General features: G+C 46.2%; 1 pseudogene; it reads right to left on the bottom strand.

The window, feature by feature from the left end:
- Nucleotides 1–15,677: 15,677 nt before the first annotated feature.
- LOC112975733 lies at nt 15,678–21,227 on the bottom strand (annotated as a pseudogene).
- Nucleotides 21,228–26,147: the final 4,920 nt, after the last annotated feature.

Genomic DNA, 26,147 nt, shown 5'->3' with positions numbered 1-26,147 from the left:
TTATTGTACTGATGTGTCCCATACTGCTACTCTAAATGCATCTGACAAAGATTTCTATCCTTGCCTGCAGATGAGTGAAGTATATCCTGTTTCTGTAGTGCATACATTTTTAATTTGCTATCAGTTCTGCTACACTGTGAAGGCTCTAACATTAGTTCAGCGGTAAAGTATCATTTAGCTTCAAATATTTAATAACTTAGTCATTCACAGTCAGCCAATCCAATAATGCAAAGGGTGATAGACAAACAGAGTTTGTAGGCCAGCAAAAATTTCTGCATATAACAGAAGTTTGTATAGGAACACGCACATGGTGACTGACTTATCTTATGCTCAAAGCAACAGTCTTTTCCAAAGATGTGGGCATTTAACATCCAAGCACTCCACTTACTTTGCTTTATTAAGACTACCAATACAGTGAGAACCCAAGCCCCAAATAACTTATCCCTGCCCCAACAAAGAGCAAACTAAGAAACAATGACAAAAACCTTACCAAAAGCAATGAAGCTGGCAAAAGAATTGAGTTGATTTTACTTAATATTTACTGTACATGTAAGGAAAACTGAGCAATGTCTAGCTGAAGCCAGTGAAAGAACAGTGAGCAACTGAGAGAAAAAATAAGGTTCCAGCACTTTTTTCTTTATAATATGCCTGAACTGTAAAGGAGGCACAAGACAAATGCATAAACAGATTCAGCCTGACCGTAGATGCTTTTGTTCTACCATGAATAGTGTCCAACTAATCTGGGAAGTGCCTCAACCCTTGAGTATCCCCCTTTTTCTCTATGTATTCTCCAGAGTTTTGCTTTTTGGACCTTCCATCTTAAGCATTTACTCCCTACCTGTAACTACTACAGAGGCAAGGTGACTTTCCATCTCAGTCTTGGTAGGTGTTGGGTCAAGCCCTCACAACACGCATGTGGGACCACTTCTTTTTAAAACCCAGATGTTTCAGGAATTCCTTGGACTCACCCAGGAAATGAGAGGTCTGAGCTAAATGTTCTCTGCAGCTTTGGAGAATTAAATTTTCATCTCACAGGGTGCCCTAACCACTAGCTCTATGGAGATACTTCTGTATTTTGCTTTGTTTTTATCCAGTAACTGATCTAGACTCATGTCTGAAAGAATATCATACAGCTAGTTTATTATCAGGGTGAGCAGCAGTTCTTCCATTTCCAACTTCATTTTAAAAGGAAATTGTGAACCTTGCTTAGGTCTGTCAAAGAGAGAGACAAGCACATCCCCTGATCATGGGGAGACTCTGAACTCTTAATCCCAAGTAGGTGGAGATACCAACCTAAAGTCCTGGCTCAGGCTTTCTCACATGTTCCTATGACCCTGCAGGTGATTTCCACAGGTGAGAGTGAGTCAGAGGAGAGCTAAGAGGAACAGCCAAGTTCACATTTTAGTGTGAAGAACTTAGAACAAGTTTCAAGCTTACTGTCAGAAAAGATACTGACATGTCATCAGTGTTTTAGGGAGTGACACTTAAGTTTCAAGGTGGTTGCATTCCTGCTATGAGTGGAGAGGGGAGACTGTGACTATTCAGTGAAAACATAAAGATAGGAGTCATAATGCAATCCCAGGGAAAGGCTGTTGTCAGCAAAAAATGATTGGGGAGACAAGTGGGATTTGTCGTCTTAATCTACTAGCACAGTAATGTGTCATTCAGGCTTCCATATCAAACCTAGCTTAAGTTTTGTCAGCTCACATGGTGGGCAGAACCAGCATGTGACAGCATTATTGTATATTCACACCCCTCTTTAAAGCTGTTTTGATTTTATACATTTCTGTCATGTCCCTTTTCCAGACCATCAATGAATATGCTGAACAGCAAAGTCATCTTCCCTCCAATGTAAAATGTCTTAATATTCCTGTCTTTTTTCCCTGTCTTTTCATCAATGCTAATCCATGCGTGGAACTTCCCTCATTATACTATGACAGCTTATTTTCTATAAATCTTCTGTAAGAGGTGTAGTCAAAGTTTTTTTGAAAATTGATGTACCCTGTATTAACCAGTTCACTATCAGCATCTTCACTGACTCTGCTAGAGAGCATTATAGATATCTGAGGCATGACTATCTGCTGCAGAAAATGTTCTTTTTCCCGTTTATATCATTTTCATCCATATGTCTTCCAATTCGGTTCTTTATCATAGTTTCTATCAGTTTGCTCAATATAGCAGTCAAGCTTACTGTTTCTCAGATCTCCCCGCAGTTTTTTTTTTTTTTTTTAATGCATGTCATATTTGCCACTTTACATTTCTCTGATACATAGGATGATTTAAACTATTACCAAGTCATGGTTAACCAGCAGTTTCATATACAGCTTCTCTTAGAAATCCTGGGTGAATACTCTGGTCTCATAAATCAATTAATTTTATTTTGAAAGGTCACTGACAGTTTAACTATTTAGGTAACAATAAGAGAATTTTTAATGCTAATTTGGAGTGCTATTAACTTGAAAAAGGGATAAATACACCTCACTTTTTTTGAGGGATTAATGGCTGCTATTAATGCTGCTTTGCAGAATGATTGCATATACTAGGAATACTAAATGGCAGTTAGGAAATCAATATGTATTTCATAGAAGTATAATAGTGGGTGTTACAGGTGAGGTACATGGTTTGAACATCAAAGGAAAGAAAATCCCATGGTTTCCAAAACTACAGAGCCACTCACAATAGTTAAAATCATACGTGAGATTAACTTTTCTGAAGTTATTTTTAGAATCTAATAACAGGATGTTCAGATTAAGAAATCTGATATCCTGTTCAGTTATCAAGTAATAAACCAAGTTTCACGCATCTCCCTCTCATTAGCCTTCCATATGACAAGTGTCCGCCAGACACCCAAGGGTGTCATGAACCAACAAGTGTTTTGCCTCCTTAAAATATACTATGCAGTCATAGACAGGACTGCCATGGTCCTGATGCTCTCCAGTGTTTGAGCATAAGTTTATTCCAGAATTTTTATCCAAATAATTGTAAAGAATCACCATAGTTGCCCTGTTGCTTTCAGTGGAAGATATGTAAAAGCAACCCCCCAGACATGGTTTTGCCTGAGCAGAAGATCCACCAGAATCACAGGAGTATTTTTGTAAATAAAGGAAGCAAGGCTACAGCTCAGTAGAGAAGGTCTGTATAGTAGAGAAAGAATAAAAATACCTTAGTTTCTTCTGGAACTATACAAAAATATCTGCAACACATATTCCTCTTTAACTAATGTTGTCTCACTAGACAAATTTTATCATTTTGTGTGCCCCAGTAAAACTGGGCCTGTTTTATAACTGTATCTTTTATATTGCATCAAAAAAGAACTCTGAAGAACAAAAGAACTGTGAATCTCATTTTCACCTTTTCCCCTCTTTGTCAGTGATAAAGGAGTTGTTGGTATTTGTATAGTATAAATTCATAAAAAATGAATTGTTCAGTGAGCCTGTAAGAGTAATATAAATAAATCTGAAAGAACTACTATTGTGGAGGCAGGTTATTAGACTGACTCATGGAAGCACTCTGCTCTAACAGCCATCTAATGGCCTCTCTGCTTCATTTTTCTCAGGTCACAATGGTGACTTTACATTGACTAAATGTTTTTGCTTAGTACAGAATCTTTTTTACAAATTAGTAATGTCCTAAATGAGGGGAGGAGTGGGATTTCCAAAGCACTGGCCAAACTCTGCTTCTGTGGGAGTTGATCAGAAGCCTGAGGGAGAGGGATGAGGCAAAATGTGAGCATTGCTAAGCGGCCCAGCAGGCGATATCACTGATGTGCTTCTGGGACTCAGCAGGGTGTAGGACAAAAGGCCCTTCCTTCAGGAATTTTGGTCTAGTAGTCACATTTATTTTCCCTGTAATGTTCTGAATTGTTTCATGTAATGTGAAGCACTTGTACATGATGTATAATAGATGGATATGATTCAAATGTACCTTATGGATACAAACTTGGGGTTCTGGTTTCCAGAGTGAAGTTTTAAGAGGAGTGATATACTGCCTCGGTTCCTTCCAGCTGTAGGAGCAGAAAGAGGCAGTCTTCTCCACATCCTTTGCCTCCAGAGCCATCCCCAAAGATAAAACTTCAATGCCTTAAATAGCTTTTTGGTTAATTAGGTAAGTTCATACTAACATGATCTAACTAATTGTTTTTATCTTGAGTACTTCTACTAGCTAAGACTTCCATTACATACTTTCAGGATTTCACCCATGTGAAATGAAGTAATTTTCGACTCCTGGCTCCAGATGCTGGTTTTCCACCTGAGACTCGATTCTTTCTTTCTCCTTTTGTCAGAGTGCCAGGAACTGCAGTTGTGGGGAAATCCTTCCAGAAGCAGAATGAGCCAGGCACTCAGCTCTGATGGGCCAGTTTCCTCATCTTACCACAAGTGGTGCCTTCCATGGTTACAGCAGGGATGCTGAGGAGCATTCTGGACACAGTCCTACACTGAGCATGTAAGGGGACTCTGCAGCCCTTGGTGGGGTGATGTGCCGTGTTCTGTACTGCCCATGCACATAAACTGGGAAGTTCTTGTCTATCAGTGAGGACCRATCAGCCATCTTGTTTTGCACGTAGAAGTCTATTCTCTGGCTTTGCAGGTGCATACGTGCTCTTCAAAGGTTTTTGCACCAGGAACAACCAAAACAGATGCTTGGTAGGCCTCCCAAAAGTTCACTCTCTTTGAGGTAGTCTACCAAAAGCTGAGTCTACTTAATGACAGTTAAACAGAGTGCCAGTTCTATTTTTATTCAGACTGCAAAGACTTCCAGAGCTGATTCTTCTAAAGATGTTTCACAAGGTAAAAATAGAAGAGCCTTATCTCCAAGCAGAGGTGGATAGAAAAGAAAGGTTATTCTGATGAAGACTTAGTCTTAGTCTGGGTATCTATCTAAATATCTAAGTAACTCAGTCCCAGAATCAAGTGGCATAACTACAACACAATCATTTTCTAAATTATTACATAGAATGAAGACACCCTTAGCAGCTGTCTCCGAGTTGAGATAACTGCAGGAAAAAAATGTATCTCTCTCTTGCTCATCTTTGATTCCAGAAGCAATGGCAAATAGCAAGGTCCAAGGAGTCTCCACCTGCTAGGGCCAAGTAGCACCCAGGAGACGCATCAAATCTATGGGAGCTGGAGCCATCAGTATGAGGTCCTAAGCTGAAGACCAAAGGCATTAATCAGGATAGACCTTTGCACAGATCTCAGGTGACAGTTCCAAGAACTGTTCTAGATCTGGTAGTTTTACAGTACAGCAGCATTAGTTACAGGCCTGCAATCAGATGGTGTGACAGAATCATGAGACTCTAGCTAAAGAGGAGAAGAAAAAAAGCTCCTGCAAATTACTCTTCTCAGATCTCAATTCCTGTGAAATGGAAGATGTAGCTGCTGCCATTTCCATATCAGATGCTTCCAGCCAGGAGCAGGGGGCACATCTCAGCAGTCTCACAATTCAAGGTCACAAGAGGAAAAGAGGCTGCATAAAAATACTCCAGAGTTCAGAGTTTTCACTCTGGCTCCTAAGTGTCTCCTGTCTCCCACCCACAGACTGGTAGAGATTAAAGCAGTCACATTACGTTGGTACAGTGTTATGTCAAAAGCAGAGGAAGAGTGAGAGGGCAGGAAGGTCCTTATTCTTTCCAATAGACCAAAAAAAGGTGAGGTGTGACACAGACTTTGATGGACTAAATGACTGTAAAGTAAAAGATATTTAAATTATTCTGTCACTGTGCAACACTAAGCAGTTAAAGGTATTGGGCTGCAAGTCCAGAGACTTCAGCCTGCCTTGTTTCATGGTGACAACCATCACTAAGAATTTTTACAAATAGATACAAATGCAAAGGAAAAATAGCACAGTTACAGCTTTTAAAATTTAAAGTATGGGATACTTTATTTTAACTATATCTTTTAAATCCTTTATATAAGACAGAAACCCTTTAGGTGACAATCTCTTAGGATGAAATGGTCATTAACTGCGTTTTGTTCAGGGAAACTTGGTTAAGCTGGATGTGGTATGGACGTTGCTGCTACTGTTGAAATCCAGTTTGCTTTCCCAGAAAATGAAACAAACAGAAAGTGAGAAAGAAGAAGGAAGTGAGAGAGTAAGAAAGGGAAAGAGAGAGGGAAGGGCAGGAGAGAAAGGAAAAACAGCACAGCAAAATGTGCAGCTCTGCCATGGTGCTGCCTGGCTTGCTGCTGCAGCAATGGCCAGCCATAGCATCATCTTATCAACAGCCTCAGAACTGGCATATTCATGCCCATGTCATGTTAGGCCACAGTTTTATCAGCCTCTCTGGTCCCAGGCTCATAGCTGTGTTGCAGAAGATGGAACTTTAACTAGTTAAACCAAACTCTTATTATCTAGAAGGTAGAAAGGACAGATAGGGAAAGAAAAAATCATATAGGGAAGCAAAAGGACATACAAGGGAGAAAGTGATAACAGAAATTCAAGTTTCACTGAAGCCTGGAAGGATGGTGATGTCCTCAACTTGCTCTTTCTCTGGCTCCAGTTTGCCAACACATCTCTGATCAGATGGTATAACATCAGAGTGCCTGACTTTATCTCAGGACCCTGAGAGATGTGAGAATGGCAGCTGTGATGGTGAAATTTGCTTCCTTCTGACTAGGACATATTTATAATTCTTTCATTTTCCTCTTCCCTATTTGCCTCATTCAGTTTTTTTAGAACCCATGTTAGGAACAGTGAATGCAATGGTCAATCTTCTTAGTCATTTTTCTTCCAATCTGGCCTTTTTTCTAAACATCCACTTTTTGTTCATTCATTTCCAGTTCCATTCTCTTTTATTTACAAGTCATTCATTTACCAACACCATGGGGTTTAACAATGGCTCTTTTTATTTGGACTAAGCTATTTTGTTTGAACATTTTGCTAAATTTTATTAACAGATTTGTGTGAAAAACTGAGTTAGATTTTGGTTATCTTGGACAGCTTAGAGCACAAACCACTGCACAAGAAAATACAATATAATTTCCAAAGCAAGACAGAAGCCTATTAGATATTTAAACACAGACATGAGGAATTTGCAAGAGTGGCCAATAAAATGGACAATTTGAAAAGTACCTTTTTCACTGCTTCAGTAGGGAATTCCAGAGATTCATTAGTTTGCCTGGAGGACTCAGTATGAAAGCATTTTTTCCCTGAGAGTCAACATGAGTGTGTGTATTGTTTGTGTTTTCTATTCTGCGCTTCCTTCTCCCTTCCCCCCAATCCCCCAAACATATTTTTTCTGCTCTGGAAAAGTGGTAAGACAAGGTAAGATAAAGTAGGGGCTAGAACAACCTTGGTGACTGCAGCACATTGGGGCACGGTGGTGTGCCCTGAAACTTCCCCTGGACTTTACAGATGAGGTGTTACCCAACTTGTTGTACCAATCAGAGGACAGCATTTGTCATCCAGCCTTCTTTCACTGTACCTGACTGCATGCACTGTAAGACTCCAACAGACCGTGAAGAGTTCTTGTGCTCTGGAGATGCAACCAGTATTATCAAATGCAGTAAAACAGTAATACTATAAAACAGTCAAATATGAAGTGCTATGATGTCAAATGAACTAGATTTGTGACGCTGATGAACGTTGAAGTGAAACTTGCACTTTTAGCACCTATTCAGTTTATACTGAATGAGTGACCTCAGTCAAAATATTCAGGGTTCTCTATCCACACTGTAAAAGTCCACCTGGCAGCTCTTTCTAAGTACCAGTGGTAATAAATCTTTCTTCATGCTCAGTATGGTCAATAAATTATTAGAGGTTTTCAAGATATATCCACTATTAACAGAGCTGATTCTATCAGGAATCCTAGTTTAGTCCTGACCCTTCTCACAAAGCCCATTTGAACTTGCTGTGCGTGGTTTTACATAGCTAGTAATACTGCCTTCCTGGGAGCCTTTGGCTGTGTACATGGGTGACTCCCAGTGCCACAGGATGACTTTTCATTGTGTTTCACAAAGTTAAGGTGCTGCTCACCTATCTCTAATGTCTTATCTGAAGCGTTTTTGACTTCTACAACCAAACACCACAACCAAATGCTAAAATTGCCAGTCCTCATCCTTATATCTCACAGGCACAAGAGTGAATCAAAAAAATTTATACTCTGGAGACTAAGAGCAACACCCATCCTACCAGGGTTTCTTTAATTGCACAGATCCCAAGCTGTGCGTATTGTCTAAATCTGGTACAGACAATCCTAAGCATCAGGATATCTCTCCTAGACAGTACACAGAGGAAAGATATGACCAATCTGAGCTGCCTTAGCTGGTGTAACCTATGAAAGTGGATGGTGGCTGTGAAAGCAATGGGAGTGAAAGTGGGAAAGTATCCACCAAAATCCAGCAGGATTCATAATTCAGAATCCACCTGGAAGAGCTCAGTACAAATAAACAACTATCATTTAGCTGTGCAACATATTTTTAAATAAGGAGGAAGAAAGCAGGAAAAAGAAAGAAGAGAACAGTCACAGCTTTACCCTCTTCAGCCTTTCTGTCAAGAATGGGTTTTATGAATGCCATGGTTGAAGACTAACAAGCACTAACATCACAGTTAATTTGCCTCAGTCAGGAAGATTTTCTGCTCTCTGAGGACCCAGATGAGAGAAGTTCTAGGTGGAGGTTGGTTGCTGGGTGATGAAAGGTGGAAATGCAGTAAGAATGAATGCGGCATCAGCGCTATCTATACTTGCATCTATTTTGTGAGGGTGAATTTTCACACAGCTTGAATTCTTATCTTAGGGAGTAGTCTTCAGTGTAGCAACTATGGACCAGAGAAACTAAAATGAGGACCTGGACCATCTTACTGAGGAATTTCCCCATAGTATGTGATAAAAATAAGAATTGTCATTTCTTACCTCAAGAACTCACCTTTGTAAAGTAGGCTGCTTTGCAAAAATGTAGTCACTAGCATGAAAATATTGTTAAAGAAGGGAGTGCAAAAATATCACAGCATTCATACCTACAGCTGGTCAAAGTTGTTAAAGTGAGCAGCAAGGAGCCAATGAGGTTTTAATGAGTGACAGATCTCCTGCTTCTGAGAGGGAATTTTCACATAACATCAGCAAAACTAAGCCACCACAGGGGGAACAAACCACACCTCTCAGCTCTATTGTGTGAGATTTCTGTTGTACTGAGCAAATGAATTAGTGTAAGGCAGCAGATAATATTGGCATACAGATAGTTTAAGTGTGGGAGAGAAATACAAAACTTATTCTGCTTAGAATTCATCTTAAAAAAAGCAGACAATAGTGGGGGAGAGAAACTGAAGTCAGTCTGATTCCAGGAGAGCTCAAATGATACAAGACTTCAGAAGATAATCCTTCTTTTATTTGATCTGCTTGACGATACAATGTCTGAAATAAACAGCCTAGTTAAGAGAAGAAACAGAGAACAGCTGGAAGCTCCAGAAGAACTGGAGGAGTAAACCTCTGTGCTAGCTATATTTGTGGTGGATTACAGGGCAAACTAAAAAAAAATAGGGATTCCCATCCCTAAGTTTAAAGAAAATAATAAAGACAATTATTATGCTGCTTATACAAAAAGTTTTTAAATCTATAAAATAATCATACTGCATAGAAAAATCTTTGCAGCAAAACTAGAGAACTGAGAGTTCCAACAAAGTCAGTCACACCAAAATTACCAGGTTAAATAAGGAATATTGCAGAATATTTGAAGAAATGGCCAGATCATGTGAAGACCTTCAGGCCTAAATGTCACAGCTGGCCCAGGTGATTTGGGGACATGAAGCTGGAAGCACCCTGGACCCACCGGAACTTGTGGTTGGGAAATTTTCATGGAGCTTGTCTTTGTCAAGCCTTAAGAATGGAGCAGCCATTTCAAAGTAGCTGCAGGGCTACTTGGAGGAAGATCCTGGTTTCTTAGACATCGTTTCCTTGTCCTTAATAATGGAAGAAGAAGAACTTCATTGAGGGAGTCAGCGTTATGGTCAAGGGACAAGATTTCAGTAAGTCTTAGGCTACTTCTATCTTTGATTTGCTTTTCCTTGGATTAAAAAAAATTAAAAGTTTAATTTCTGCATAATACATAATCTAAGTATTCTAATTTGCATTTTCCATCTAGAAACTAGTGGATAAATTTTGCTCTTCCTTGAATATATGTATTGACACGTATAAGAATTTGAAAGCCTGAACTGAAAAATACAGAGTTGTTAATTTTACGGTTGTAAGAAAATGGTCAAATATCTTGCACAGTTTGACAGTCAGTGTCTTTGCTGGCCAAAACCAGACAAATATATTTGATGAGTTTAGTATTAGATCTACTGTTTTTTCACCTGAAATGCACTAGAAGCCATTCCAGGATTTGAGGACAGGTCCTAGATATAAGTGGTCAAGCTGTAGGGGCTTTTTAATGGACTGTAGCTTCTGAACCTGTTATGGCAAATCTGCTGCTTCAGGACTTCAGCAGGCTTGAAGTTGAATATAATCCAAGAAACTTCTGTTACCTGCCTGACCGTCCCTGTTGCCTTACGGCACTGTTAGCATTCAGTTTTCTCCTGCAGTTCGCTGGGCCAGAGAGACAGATTGCTCTTACTTGACATTCTAACCAATTTCTGAATTTCTTGTTGGTAATTTTGTAGTCATATTTCTCAGAGGGCATTCTGATTTTTCCATGTGCTCCTGGCTAGATTCTTTAGGCCAAATATAATTCCAGTGCATGTAACCCATTACACACGGCTTTATACATTCCTACAACACAAGACTTCACTGGTCCTATTCTGTAAATGGAGGCAAAAGGTGTGGATTGCAATCTCAGATCCCAGTGCTTTGCTTTGCCCAGAGCAGTTTTCGTTTACTGCCGACATTCAAGTCTCAGGAGGCAGATTATGCATACAGGGTCTCACTTACACCAGCAAGGCTGCACATCTGTCCAGGACAGCTGGATGCCAAGTGACCTGATCAGAGCAGTAGCTCCAACTGCTTTCAGGATGCCCAGAAATCCTGAATAAATTACCAGTGCCCAAGTGCACAGCTCTGTCCAGGAGCCCATGTGTTCTGGTTATCCGCACAGTGCACTCACCATGTGTTGGCCTGTTTCCTGTGCTGCCAAAGCAGAATTACAGAAGTCCTGTGGGCCTTCTTCAAAGCCACAGCATGCAGCTGTGTGATTGGGCTGCTTCTACCCAACACTGAATGTTTCAGGGTTTTTACATTAGTTTCTGCTTTTAATATTTGGGAAGGGAGGAAGGGAGGAAGGAAGCATTTTATATTTTTAATGCTTTTTGATTTACTTAAGTGGCAAATAAAAGAAGAAAAAATAAATCTAAAATATATTTAAGTTTATCTACAACTATTTATGATGGCAGGAACAGTTTACATGGCATATTCTCAGTCAAGTTCAAACTGATTGCTGGATTTGGATCCTTTCCACAAGTTCAGTCTGACAGAGCTTTTTCCTTGCAGCATGGAGTATTCCTTCTAAGATAATCTAAACATATTAGCTTCTGTCATTTAAGAGTCCTGAGGCTCTGCTCTCTCTTGTTCTCTGCCTCTAGCACACACTTTAGTCTGATGAAGACTGAAATGCTTTACTTTAACCAAAGCCAGTGAGGCCTGTATAGAGTATCTGCGTGAAATTTAATTGCCTGTAATATGCAGGAGGTCAGTTTAGATGTTCTAATGGTCCCTTCTGGCCTTAAACGATACAAAATCTGTTAAACAAGCCATTAAAATGTTACTGTGTCTAGTAATCATGAAGAAAACTAAAGATTTTATAAATGCCCCTTAATTAAAAGGGTTACCCTTTATAGTCTGCATACAAGTTCTAATTAGATATTTTAATGATACTGCTAAATGTAGTAACTGGTTTGTATAACCTAGAGTTTAACAGTTACTTGTTAATAAGGCATAGTGTACTTCTGGCATCAGAGCTGTGCTGAAAGTGTAGTAACACTTCTGTGTTATATTCCTGACAGCCTTTCCTAACAAAAATTTGATTAGAGGATAACTGTAAATCCCGGAGATGATGTTTAGCCTGTACATTTTTTACATAAGAGGTCTGGTTCCTGCAGTGACTCATTCATAATCCAGCCCATCCAGTACAATGGTGTAACAGCTGAGCATGCCCTGTCTCAAGATCAGTGTGTGGTACAACTCTGGTGTTGAGCAACAGAGAGGCAAAAGCAAGGATGATCAAGTGAGGGGATCTGTTTCCTTTCTTGCACTGGAGCCTCTTCTAACCGTGCTATGCTACCGGCACAGTAGAGGATCCTGTCCATGCAGACCATACTCAGGTGACAAGCAGGATCTTCATGATTTCTGGCTGGGACTAATCTGGAAATATTCTTTAACAGATTGTGATTATTTCTTGCAGCCCTGCTAGGTGGGTGTTTTCTGTGGGTGTTTTTTTGTGTTTTCTGTCAGCCCTAAGCAGGACCATGCTCTAGCCCTGAAGCCAACTAGTGTAGCAGGGCTCAAATCCATATAGCTCTTACCCTCCAAAACTGAGAGGCTGCACCGAAACACATATTGTGAATGATTCCTAGTGCACACAAAATCAAATATTCTGCCCAGGCATTCTCTGGGTGTGTGATAGCTGTCCCCCACAAAATTTGCACCAAGGACTACATGAAGAAATTAACAGTGTGGCTGATTGATTGCACAAGTTCATTCCCCTGCCCTGTTTAGTTTTAAATATATGCTTTTTTAAACATAGAGGTAATTCACATGAATTTATTTAAAACTTGCCAGGTGCCTGGAGGAACAGGAAGGAAGCAAAAGAATGGCTCAAAAATAAAACACTGCTCAGCAGACAGTAGAAAGTTATTCAGATAATGTCTTAGCTGTTAGCTTTTGAATCTTAAATATGTGATTTTTGCCTTTACTAAACTCTACATTTGAAGCTGGGAAGCACAGCCTTTTTAGGAAGGAATCTACCCAAACCAAGCTGATCCCCAGCACCCAACTAGAGGCTCAGAAGAGGCTGGATCTGTAGAGCTTACTAGCAGAGTATGGTGAGTGGATGATAAGATAGACATGTGTTTAACTACTGTGTGTCAGATCCATTTCTACAGAATATGTTGTTTTAACTGCTAAAATGAGCATATTTTAAGAAGGCATTTTGATCAGTATGTGCCTCCCATTACAAGTTCCTGTGGGGAAGAACCACAAATACCTGAACACAGTCAATCTGCAAGTTCATGTAGGAGACATGAAGGAGTGTGTAACAACGATCAGAGCTCTTCTCTGACAAACCTTGCCACTGCATGTTCTAGATAATTCTGACATACCCTTAATTGGATTTCTGGAGGAAGGCTTTTTTTTGCCTTTTTCAGGGTTTGTTTTGTGTGTGTCTTGTGGTACAGTAAAGCTGTTTTTCTATTAGTGAAATAGTTTGGTCAGGCAGAGGTATTTGGCTAAGAGATATCTTCTACACTCAGGTAACCCTAGAAGTAAATTTAGCAGTGCTGAGGCATGGGCCCAGGCATTTAGCCTCCCAGTTGCTTTCACTGTTAGACGATGTGATGTACTGCAATAATTAGAGTCAATCAATTTATTCCTGATAGGTTGCTATTACAGCAGCTTCAGATTCTCCCAGTACTGACAATTGATTTGCTCAGGTTCCGATACCAAAAGAGTTCAATTTTCCTGGTCCTCTACAAGTTCCACCCAAGAGAGCTTGAATAAGACCTCCTTTAGTTCTGTGTCCTCTTGTTCTATGATTTGGTAGCCACCAATCATAGTTAGGGTCAATATAATCAGCACAAGTTTTATGCCATGCACTAGTGCATGCATTATTCAGGTTCAAAGGTACATCCATTGTCATTACTTTTGGAGCCAGAATAATAGGCGGTCACCAATCATGCAGTTGGCTGAAGTGGGGGGTACTTTTCAGAAGAGGCTGTTTGGGATGTATGATACAGTATCAGGAATAAGTGGTCCCTTAATTTTGTCCATTTGCATTGCCTTGCCTGTTGATTATTCTTAGTGTCTATGTAAAGATTACCACAGATAGTGATGTTGCTCTCATTGTTTAGAGTAGGAGGGTAATTCTTGAGGGCCCTTAACATGCGACTGGTTGCCTTCCATGTCTGCAGTACCCATTTCACTCTCTTGGCAAAGCCATGTTCGCTTTCCCGTCCGGGGTTATCACTTGCAGTTCCACTTACAGGAACTTTAGATCTTTGGGTTAAGGTAACAATACTGCCTACTAACAGTCCTTGATCTTGTGCTAATATAGATGCTATTACTCCTGTAAGTGTTCTTAAAGATGGGTTGTGGCCCATAAAGGGACTGAGTCTGGATAGGCACAAAGGGCTTCTTGCTCCAGTGCCACCTCCACAGCTCTGAGCTCTGCCAGCTGGGCCGAGCTGTCCATTGCCTTGGCTGAAGCTTCTCTGGGCACTACCACTGCAGCACCAGCTTTGCCTCTGCCTCCTTTCCCCACTCACTTGGCGCTCCCGCTTGCCACCCGCACCCCTGCTCTTGTCTCCCCGTCCCAGGGTGGCGCCTCACCTCTCAGGGAGGAGGGCGGAGGAGAGCCCTCCATACGTCCCCTCCCACTGCCTTCTCAAGGAGGCTTTTGTGCTACCCCCCCCTCCCCAGTGGCTAAGGGCTTACCAGTTACATTTTGCTTCCAAAAAGGAATCCCCACACCCCCCAGCTCAACTTCCCTTCTTGAGCCAAGGCCTTGGGAGTTAGCAGCCCTTCCTATGCAGCCAACAGCACTTTCCCCAAGGGCAGTGTAGTACCCTTGGGAGCCTTGCCAGGATTTAGAGCTTAAGGTAACAGGGTCATCTTTTCTCAGCTGCACATCTTGCCACAATCTCCATTTACATCCCTTTTCACCTAGGCCTAGAGGTAGTGTACGTGGACATGCAGGGGGGATGGGTCCCACAGATGGGGAAGCAGACATTTACTTTGTAAAGCTTTTAATGCTGCAGGAGGTTTTGGTTCCCAGGTCCATACGGAGATTTTCTTCAGCATATCACACAGAGCTCTGGCTAGGATCTTGACTCCACAAAAGTGCCATCTCCAAAACCCTGCTTGAGTTCCTCCTCAAGCTTGCAGTATTTTTTCATCACAGGGTGCAGAAAAGCTTTGTATCTCTGCTCACATAAGTTCTGGCACACTTTGCGCCATCCTCCTAGCCACTGGGTGCCAAGGAATGAAACCTCTGCACTTGGTCCTTGCTCTCTGAGCTCCCTGATAGATTGTTTCCTTCATTTCTGCCATCACTTGTTGCCTGGAAATGCACGGACAAAGCCCATCGCTGCACAGGAGTCCTTGCCGCTACCACTAGCGGACAACGGCTTACAAGTTACAACTCTTTTTTAAAGGAGAATCGGCACACAGAGTTTGATCATCCTCACTGATAGCCCTTATCACTTATGCGTAAGTGGGCATGTAGGCTGTGTGGGTCCCATGGATCTGTAAGCAAAAATGTAAGCTTTTGAAGTGTTTAAGACTTCGTGGTGCTCTTTTGCTGCCGGTTCCATGCCAAGTTTCTTGTCAGCAAATCATGCAGAGGGCTTCCCATAGTGCTGAGTCCAGGAAAGTGTGACCTGCCAATCCCAACACTCCTTAGAAGGCTCTCAATTCTTTTTCATCAGAAGGTGCGGGTATGCTTGGTATCTCCGCTAAGGTAGATTCTGGCGCAGTTTTCCCTTCTCCTGTCCAACGGGTGCCTACGAATGTAACCTCCTGACTTGGTCCTGGACAAGAGTCACATGGGGCTCTCCGTCCATAAGCTCCAGGGCTCACAGGGAAACTCACACGGGACTTTCTTCCAACAGGAACCTTGTGGCACTCCCGCAGTTTCCCCCTCAGCATAATTCACTGCAGAAACGCTGTGCCCAAGCACATCCCTTGGAGCCTCCTCTGCTGTGTCCTGTGCAAGGCTGGTGCACGGCAGGGCAGCAAAGCATCCTGCTTTGACAGTGTGGATCTGGCGGCAGGAACTGTAGGGGGGAGCTGTAGTGTTCAGGCAGGTTTTAGGAGGCTCTTCATAAGAGGGTGGTCTTCCCACATTCCTCTGCTCCAGCCACCTCTCTAAAAACTTCCTCAGCTGACTGGAAATGGGGCCTTGCTGATTCAGCACAGGCCATGGCTTGTTACAGTCGGGCCTTTTTTCCTGGACAATTCTGCAGGAGAACTCATGGTCTTTCCTTGCAAAGCTGTCTCTATGAAAATCCGCTTTTCCAGGTCCCCCAAATCTTGCACTTTCTTGGAGTGTTCTCCTGCGAATGAGCTGCAGTGCTCTCTGATCTCCCTGCCAGGTGTCCTGCTGTCCTCAGGGGCCTTGATGGGAAAAGCCTGCAGCCTATTGAAAAAGCTTTCTGGGGGCCTAGCGGGTGAAACTAGTGGGGAGCTGGTGAAGAGCAAGCCATGCAACCAGAAAAAGAGCTCTCCAGGGAGCAGCTGGAGGATATTTTGGGGACTGAGTGCAATTTGATAATTGCCAAGGCAAGACTGCAAGGCATGTTTTCCACCGCCTTCTTCTCCGACCTTAGCTGCTCCTGCTGAATGGAAGAATGGTCCTCACTCGTGATTACCTCCAGGTCCCTTCTCCTGCCTTCAAAGTTGCTCTGGGAGGACAGGTCTGGCTCCGAGAAGCTCCTGTCCAGCCTGCTGAGACCATTCTTCAGATTAGTCAGTGCAGGGGCAGAAACACAGCTTGGATAGCTGCTGCTCACAAGAGCGCTTCCCCCTTTGGGCTGCTCCAGGTCAGAGGTCGGGCGGCTGCCTTTCAGCTGCAGGCTCGCGGCTCTCGCCGGCAGAACCGTTTTGCTGAGCAGCTCCTGGCTGTTCTGTGGGGAGGAGTCTGCTAGATAGCTTTTAGTGGCCCTTGGAAGATACAAGGGGACTTTCCCTGTGGCACCACGCAGCCCTGGCAGGTGCCTTTTCAACCGCTGGAAAGCGTTCTCATAGAAAAGCACTGCCATAGCCTAGGGAACCCTCTGCACCTCTCTGCATTTCCACAGATATTGCCCTGTAGGCAATTAAAGAGTTGGAACCGGCAGCCTTGGCCCGGGACAATCGTCACTCCATCCTCATACCTGTGGAGCTGTCTGCGTGCTCCAGGCACTCCTTGGCCAAGGGCCTGAGCAAGAAGGCAATGTCCTCCCCAAACGCTGCGGCGCAGTTCTCTACGAGGAACTTCACCAGCAGCGTGACCTGCACACAGAAAGCCACTGAGTTCAGTCCGAGGGGCTGCAAACGTCCTGAGCAGCCTTTCGTGCTCCTGACGGACGTTTCTGTCCCCACAGCTGTAGCTCTCTAGCTCAGAGCCTCAGGTGGCCCGACAAAAAAAAGGCAGCCTTAGCCTCAGCTCAGGGGGGAGCAAGGTGCTCAATTCAGCATACCTTGTCATTGCTCGCTTTCAGGATGTCCAGCAGGAGCATGCTGTCTGCGTCAGGGCTCAGCAGGTTTGGCCCCACACAGATTGCCAGATTGCTGGCATCCATCTGGTTGCTCTCAGCCTTTTGCTGATGTGGTGCAGCAGCAAGAGCAAGCACTGGAGCAAGAGGAGGTTGGCTCTTGGCAGCTTTGCAGCCACCCTAAGGGAACACAAACAAAAGGCAAGAGCAATGCAGGCTGCAGGGGCCCCTCCTCCTTCCTTGGGGCCAGAACAGTGGCCCTGGTTACAAAACTTACTCTTTCAGTTGCTCAATTTTCTCCTCCTGGCTTGGCTTCTCCAGCGCAAGCAGCCGCTTGTCATAGAGATTGGCCACGAGGAGTTTGGAGGGGATATTTCTCAGGAAGTTCCGCAAGGCCAAGGCACTTTGATGAGGCTCTCGACAATACCACCAGGGAGCAGAGAGGCAGCATCCCCGCGACTTGGGCTCACTAGGAGGCAGCTAGCTTGGAACGACGCTCGCCAAGCTGCTCTGGCCACTGACAGAGCAGTGGGCTGTGCAGGTCCATGCCAAGCACGTTGGTCTCAGGGCACGAACGAGACCCAGCTCCTATCCGCCTGTGGTGCACCCCTGCATCTCAGGATTCCTCCTGGAGGGGCATGCTGAGGAGGAGGCAGAGGAAGTGACTTTCCCAGGGGCATGCAGGAAATCAGGGGCAGAACCAGTGCAACTGCAAATCCCATGGCAAAGAAAGATGCCCATCTCTCCAAAGCCTGAGCCATTGAGAGTGGCTTCAGTATGCTTTTGGCTTTTAGAGTCCCACCCAGGTCAGTCTGGGCACTAAAGTGGGCCCGTGCAGATTCGCCATGCGCTCTCCCAGCTACCAGTCAGCACAAATCACCTTCAGCACCACTGCCAACAGGTGCACAGGCTTGCTCACCAGGTCAACGTTCCCACCTCTGTTCAGCTTGCCTTTCAACTCCCGGCAGGCCTTCTTGCTGGCAGCTTTCCTGAATATGCCCTCAGTGGCAGGTCCGTATACATACAGTATAGCCAGGAGCTCCTGCAGGAAGAAACAGACAGTTTGGGCCTTGGCGGTGCACTCTGCTGTACTTGGGTTCCTAACTGGTTCTTGCTCCATGAGATGACCTGGCAGTAAGCTGATTAGCAGTTGTGTGGGATGCACCAAACGCCCACATCTGATCCCTCTTTCACCTGGGATGAGACCTGGCCCTCAGGCTGTGCCTGTCAGAAGGATGTGTGGAGGGGAAGCTCCAGCATCGCCTCTCTCCTCAGAGCCCCAGCACAAGTGCTGCCTCACACAAGAAGCCAGAAGCAGGAGACCTCTCTCCCCAGGCTTGCTTACCTGCACTGGTTGGGGCAGGGCATCACCTTGCCCACAGATGAGGGCCAGAGGCTGCCCAAAGAGAGCCACCCGGGGGCCAGAGCCCAGCTGCCCTGGGCAGTCTGCGGTGGCAGAGGTTCCTCTCCAAGCCAGGKGCCATGAGATCACCACCTTCTTCCCTCCCTTCGCTCCACCTGCTGCGAGCAAAAGGAAAGCAAACATGGCTTCAGAAAATCCGGCGCAGACACCTGGGGTGCCTTTGCTCTGTGTGCAGCGCCACGTGCTGCGGGGTCTCCTCCAGAGTGTTTACAGGCACCGAGGTTTTGCATGGGGAGAGGAAACAAGAGYAGCTGYGGCTGCCCACAGGGCTGATGTGCGCCGGYGTGTCACCGCTGGTGGCGGGACAGGCAGCCTTGCAGAAGCGCCACTTGGCAAGCAGGGTGCAAGAAGGCAGCTGCTCGCTTTCTTTTTCGCACTCACCAGCCGAGGGGCAAAGTGCCTCTTCAGTGGCTGAAGGGTCCGCCCGGGGGCATTTCTTGGCTTCAGCCTGCAAGAAAGGGAGGGCTTCAGCTTAGCGAGCCGCCACACAGCAGCGAGGGCCTYGAGCGAGCTGCTCCAGCTGCGCAGGGATGGCCATGCTCTCCCCCGGCACGGGGACTTTGCTCCCTTTGCACCCCCGGCAGAGCCGTCCCCACGGTGCTGAGATACCGCCCAGCCACAGCCAGCAAGGGCTGCGCAAAGGCAGCCCCTGCTCACCTCTGCCAAAATCAGCGCCTCCACGGTCCTGGCAGTCAGCGACGCCTCCTGGGCGAGAGAACAAAGAGCCTCCGTGAGAAACCGTCGCGTGGTGGGCTTTGGAAAGCCAAGTGGCTCTCGGGCTGGAGCGGAGGCTGCGCGGACACTTACGGGCCCGTAGAAGCCGACCACCTTGGTGAGGAGCCGCAGGGAGGGCAGGCGGGTGACTCTGGCTCCCGGGGCTCCTTGGCTCTGCCTGTGCACAGGGAAGGGCGCACAAAGAGCCCCGTCACCCCCAGCCCTGGCTGCTCTCCCCCCTGCCAGCCAGCCCAGCGCTGCCAAGGGCCCCTCAGTCCGCACAGCCTGCAGCAGCGCCGGCTGGGAGCACGAGCTCTCTAACGCCCCGGCTCCTGCTCTCCTCCTCTTGGAGACACACAGCAGTGGCTCGGGGTCCCCACGCCTGCAAGCCGGGAGCTGTGCTGACAGCTCCCGGGGCTTGCTGCTCGTTTGCAAGCACCAGGCTGAGCACCTCCCGCTGCTCYGCCAGGAGCTCCACGTGGCAGTGGGTGCACCTTTCCCCCACCGCTGAGCGGGCACTTCTGCAGGCAGCTCCATCGGCAGCACTCCCCCGCCCTCCACCCTGGCACCACCGGCGCCTTGAATCCCCCAGCAGGCCTGACCTGAGGATGGCGTCCAGCCAGAGCTGCTTCACCTCCTGCGACCTGCAGCACAAAGCAGAAACAGCCTCAGCCCACGCTGCTGCTGCTGCTGCTGCTGCTGCTGCTGCTGCTGCTGCTGCTGCTGCTGCTGCTCCTCCTCCTCTGGACGCACACGGGCCCCAAAGGGCTCTGGCCTGCGCAGGGAGAGTGCCCGGGATAGGGCCGAGCCCCGTGGCGCAGGACGGGCACACGTGCCGGCCCTGGGACGTGCGCCCCCGACTCACCCAAAAGTGACCACGCAGAGGCCCGTGGGCCAGACGAGGATGAGGCTCTGGCTGCTCTTGAGGCCAAAGACCTCCTCCTCGTCCTCTGGCCTGGCCGCCGCCACCGCCTCCTCGCGGCACAGCACCCACAGCTCGCTGAGGCGCACCCGGTGCTTCAGCCGGAAGGTGGAGCCGCATCTGCGGGGAGGAAGAGCAGGCAGGGAGCGCGGGTGTGCGCGGTGGGCGCAAGCGCAGCTGTCCTCCCGCTCTGGGAGAGCCATTTGCCGGGGCAGAGCCTTGGGCAGGGAGGAAGGAGGGCGGGGATGCACAGCCTTACTTGAAGCTGGCGATGGCGATGGCGTGCGCGAAGAGCAGGAGGTGCCGGTGCTGCATGCGCTGGTGCCGGGTCACCTGCGCACGCTGGCTGAGGAGCAGCTGGGGGCTCCCGGTCGACACGAAGGCGCCGAGCGGCGCTGGGGACYGGGAGGCCGCCCTGCTCCAGATCCCGAGGCGGGCGCCAGGAGCCCCACGGCCGGGGGGCCCAGGCCCTGCCTGCGAGCGGGCAGCGGGGTTGGGAGCGCCCCGGGCACCGCAGCAGTTCACCTGTCCCATGGCGCTGTGGCCGGACAGACCTGCGCGAAGCTGCACGCGTGTCCCTTTGCCGAGCAGTAGCGCCGGGCTGAGAGCTGCCTCTGCCCGCGCTGCCCTGCAATGGCACGGTGCCGCAATGGGGACCCGCTGGTGGCCGTGGCCGGGGTCACTGCGATGCCACCGCGGCAMATCATGGTGATGCACCGGCGGGGCCGCGGGGCAGCCCCGCCTGCGGGTGCGGCGCAGGAGCAAAGGGGAGTCTCCTGGCCGCCGGCACCTCCGCTGCCGCACCATTGCCATGCCTGTGTTTCTGCTTGTGCCCATTGCCGCTTGTGCTATCACGGGGCACCGGGCAGAGGAGGCTGGCTCTGTCTTCTTTACACCCTCCCTTCACAGAACGATGTGCACTGGAAAGATCCCCACTTCCTCCTTCTCTTCCCTCCGCAAAACAGTCCCAGCTCTCGCAGCCTTTCCTCAGAGCACAGAGGCTTCAGTGCCTTCGGCATTTTAGCAGCCCTCGCCCACACACGTTCCAGTAGCTCCACGTGTCTCTTGTGCTGGCGAGCCCAGAGCTGGAGCCAGCGCTCCACGGGGCTCCTGGACAAGGCTGAGCAGAGGCGAAGGAGCACCTCCCCCCCCCTCCCCTGCTGGCAACACCCTTCCTAATGCAGCCCAGGAGACCACTGGCCGCCTTCGCCACAAGGGCATGTGCTGCCGCGTGGTCAACTGGTTGTGCACCAGCACCCGCAGGGCCTTCTCTGCCAAGCTGCTTTGCAGCCCGTCAGCCCCCAGCCTGTCCTGGTGTCCGGGCTTATTCCTCCCCAGGGGCAGGACTTGGCACTTGCCGTTGTTGAACCTGAGGAGGTTTCTCTCTGGCCAGCTCTCCAGCCTGTCAAGGTCCCTCTGAATGGCAGCACAACCCACAGGGCTATCAGCCACTCCGGCCACTTTTGTCTCTGCCCCAAACTTGCACATTTGAAAACTGCAGAGCAAGGGCTTGTCTGCTGTCAGGGCTGTCGTGTCTCTCTTCAGATACCTTGGAGCAGGAACCGCCTGCTTTCTTATTGTCGTGAGAGTCTCCTGGCTTTCTGGCATGCTCCCTGGCCGTGGGCTTTCAGGCGGTCAGATGAGCTTATTGAGGGTGAAGCAGGTGTGAAGGCATCTCTGCTTAGTACCCAAAGATGTGCGTGTGGCATCTGCTGCAGCCCCAGACTTGAGTTCTCTTCCTCCTGAAGGACACCTTACAACACAAAAGAAGGCATGGACAACGCAAGGGGCGAGGAGGAGGTGGGACAAAGGGGAGGCTTACACGTGCTCGGTTACCAAAAACACGGTCCCGCTGRCCTAAGCCCTCTTTGTGCCCTCATGCGGGGGGCTGCAAAGAGCTCTGCCTCCTCGTTAATGCAGCCTTTGTCAGAGACACAAGCTGCTCTCCAGGCAGGGTTTGGGCAGCAGTTTTTACGGAGGCGTGGAAACCGAGGCTCTGCCTTGCCTGTTGCGGGAGACTCAGGACACAGGCCCTGGAGCTGGCGTGCGACAGACAGGGTGCTGAGAGGCAGCTGGGCCGGCGGGGAGCCTCGCACCACCCTCACTCAGCTGGGCTGCATTGCTGGGGCCCCAGCTTGGATGTTGCAGGCTTGGGAGACCCTGCACCACAGCACACTGCACAGGGTGACCCTGGGCAAAGGGGCTGTATTCAGCTCCCCCCAGCCAAACTTTCTGCAGTCTTCTGTAACTGAGAAAGCAAGGGACATCCTCAGGAGCCATTTTTATTGAAGACCATGTTCACCTGTTGGAGAAGGACATCAGCAGGCATATTGCCTTCCCAGAGCATTTCCCTCTGCTTGGAGAAGAGCCTGGCTGCTTTTGAACTGACAAGCATGCTTCCTTGTTGTACTGCCCTGTCATTCCGTGAAAGTGGGATTCGATGTGGTTCCCCAGCTGATCCCTCCTTTTGCCCCAGCAAGCTCTGCCTTGTGCTCCAGCTCCCTGCATGCAGGGCAGTGGTTATGCAGCTGCACTTACCTTGCAGAGGAAAGCACAAGGCGGAGCTGCCTCTGCTGCCCCATCAGTGTAGCCTGGGTGCTGGACAGTGTGGGAAGGAATTGCCCTTCATCAGGCCTCGGGCAGGCAGAGCCGTAGCATCACTGCTTGGATGGGGTGGAACTGCCTAGTGCAAGACTGTGCAGGAAGCCTGTGGGAAAAGCAGACCCTGAAGGGAAGTCAATCCCCTTTTGACAAGTCTCCTGTCTGCATCTCACGGCCATCCTCTCTGTTCATCTGTGAAGAAGCAGTGAGTGCTCTTCTCTTTCACACACTCAAAGACTTCTCAAATGCCATGTCTTCTGGTGTTTGCAACTCAAAGGGTCAGTGTGAAACTGAGAAATGAAGTCGGTTCTTAAGGAATCATTTTTAATGAATAGAATGTTTAAGTCTTTAAAAAGAAGAAGCAGTTCTTGAAATATATAGCATTTACAGTAACCTTCATATGTCAACAAAAACTGCAGACATGAAAATACAGACAGAGTGCTATGAATAAAATGAAGATGGTAAGAGATAGTATCTCACCATTCATAAAGGTGCTCTTTACAGCTCTTTACAGCTACACCTGTAAATAACACACGCACACACACACACACACACACACACAGACCCTAACATGTTTCATTTCTTTGCTAAACACTTTCCCCAGAATGCACTTGTAGATGTATCTCATTTTCTTGTGTTTCATCTGAGAGAAGGGCTGGATTTTTAAGCATATCTTTACTAAATTATATTTATAGAATAGTTAGATTTGGCATTATTTTAATTTTTAAAAAGTCATGCTCTCCCTTGCAATGGAAAGGTTCTTTAGAAACTGTATAATGGACTTCAAGAAGATAGATTTCATTAAGCCCTAAGAACCGGTAGGCAAAAACTCATAGGAAGCAAATTAAGAGAAAAAAAAGGAGAGTTAACTTTAAAGACTATCAGTTCATTAACATAATGACATAAAGGGTACAAGCACAAATTAGCCTAGTGCAGGTTACTGTATATAGTAAGAAACTAATTTGGCTAAGCCATGAGCTCTATTACATTAGTAGTAAGAGAGGAAAAACAAATGGAAGGGATGAAGGGAGAAGGATGCTGAGAAGACTGAGGTGGTTAATGCCTTTTTTGCATTTGTGTTGACGAAAAAAGCCATTCCAACAGCWAGCTAACATAATAAATACCAGTAACACAGCATAAAATCTCCATCTACTTTAGAGATCTACATAAGTTAGTTTGAAATTGTCTAAGCCTGGTAAGTTTTGTTGTAAGGTAGTAGGAAAACCGGCTGAAACAGTCTCAAACATGAACTACAGTCAGTTCTCTGAGCTCATGGAGAACAGATGTGGTCCAAAAGACTGAAAATGAGCAAACATACTGCCAGTTTTAAAGAAAGAGAATAAAGGAAGCACTGAGGATTTAGACAGCAACAAGGGTGACTATAATTTATGGAAAAATACAGTAACAAATAATCAAACAGTAATTTGTAAGCAGCTGGATGATGACAAGAAGATATGAAGCAGACAGTTTAGAATCAGTAAATTTGATTTAAGAACTCCATGACAGAATAATAGACTTTGTGGTTAAAGGAGAAGCAAAAGATATCATATTCTGACTTTAGCAAAGTTTGACACTTTCATACGATATTCCTGAAAGCAAGTCAGGAAAAAAAAAAAGTCAAAATCAGATTATGATGGAAGGGTATAAAACTGGAATATTTAGAAAGCAATGAAAGTAGAAATCAATGGTTCTTTGTCAAAATGGAGGATGCACAGAATGGAGTTTTATAGAAGACTCTCCTGAGATGAATACTACTCAATATTTTCATTAAGAACTTGTATGATAGACTATACCTATGAAGTTTTCAGATCACACTGAACTGGGAGAGGACAAAAGAACACAGAAGAATAGGGTTAGATTCAAGATGGTAGTCTCAAATGTAAGAAATAGTTTCAAAGTAACCTGCCAATCCACAGAGGAGTTAGAYTGGCAGGGAAGGATGTTGAATTTCAGTCTTCATCCTGGGTGATAGCACTTGGTAGGTCGACTACTGTGCAGAAAGGCACCCCAARGCATCTTCTGTTACCCATTGTATCTCCCTTTGTGGTGTTTTGGGATGGCTTGGGAACACCAACCAAAACAAAAAACGTAGGTGGAGGAATCCCTGGTTTCTGTACTCCTTTAAGGAGTATATGAGCTGGATGCCAGGCTACTCAACACCAGCTGGGCAGAGGTGGGCAGAGGTGCTTCTGTGTGTGTCTAGAGACAGACTGGGGTCACTTAAGTTTTCACACGAGAGTGCAGGTACATTCAGAGCCAAAAAGAACAGCTTAGTGGCAGTACTGAGGACTTGCATTTCAGATTTAGAATCATACCTGCTGAAATACTTTGGTAGCTCCAGCCTTTGGTTGATTTTTCCAACTCCAGTTGATCCATGATATATTTTATTCTCCTTTAAGTAGCTATACTGCCAGGATATTTCAATATCACTAAATCAGTGCAGATTCTGAGAAACACCATAAATAACAGATGATATGAAAAAAAGGAATATTTTATATTCTGCACAGCTTTATAAGTTGATATTAGATGACTTTTAGGTACAACCGCATTCAAGCTTCTTTAAATAGCTGCACTTCAGATATTATTAAATGAGAAGAAGAAGCTCTTTTATGTTAAAAGAATGCTATAAAGGCTGAAAAGTCAAGCGTTCAGTAGTTATGAAATGCCAAGATTAAGGCTGCCTTTGTTATGATATGACCTATAAGTACAAGATCACATTTTCTTTTTACAGGGAACCCCCTTCCCACTTCAGTACAAGACGTCAATTGTATTTTCTTCATATACACCATTTCAATATTTTATAATCTCCTCGCTGTCCAATAGGTGTTCCCACACCTAATATTCCATGCAGTATTCAAACCCTTCTGTGAAGACAGAACTATTATTTTCTTCACAGGCTTTCTATAGTGCTTGTTTCAGTATCTGAGAGCTTCCCAAGCATTAATCAATCTTCTCAAACTTCTCTGGCATTAGAACAAACTAATAGAAAGACTAGAAACAAGGTGCAACGAGCTTTAAAAACAGCAATATCCTCTGGTTTTGAATATTATAATGATGAGTTGTGCTCATTGTAACATGTCATTTTTCAGAGGTTTCCTTAGATAAAATCTCCTTTGTTCAAGATACCTGCTTCCAGTGGGGTTCAGCTGCTGCACG

The sequence above is a fragment of the Apteryx rowi genome, unplaced genomic scaffold (genome assembly GCF_003343035.1).
Source record: "Apteryx rowi isolate R43461 unplaced genomic scaffold, aptRow1 scaffold_686, whole genome shotgun sequence".
Lineage (NCBI taxonomy): Eukaryota > Metazoa > Chordata > Aves > Apterygiformes > Apterygidae > Apteryx > Apteryx rowi.
Note: the sequence above shows the minus strand (reverse complement) of the source record. Positions and strands in the feature narration are given on the sequence as shown.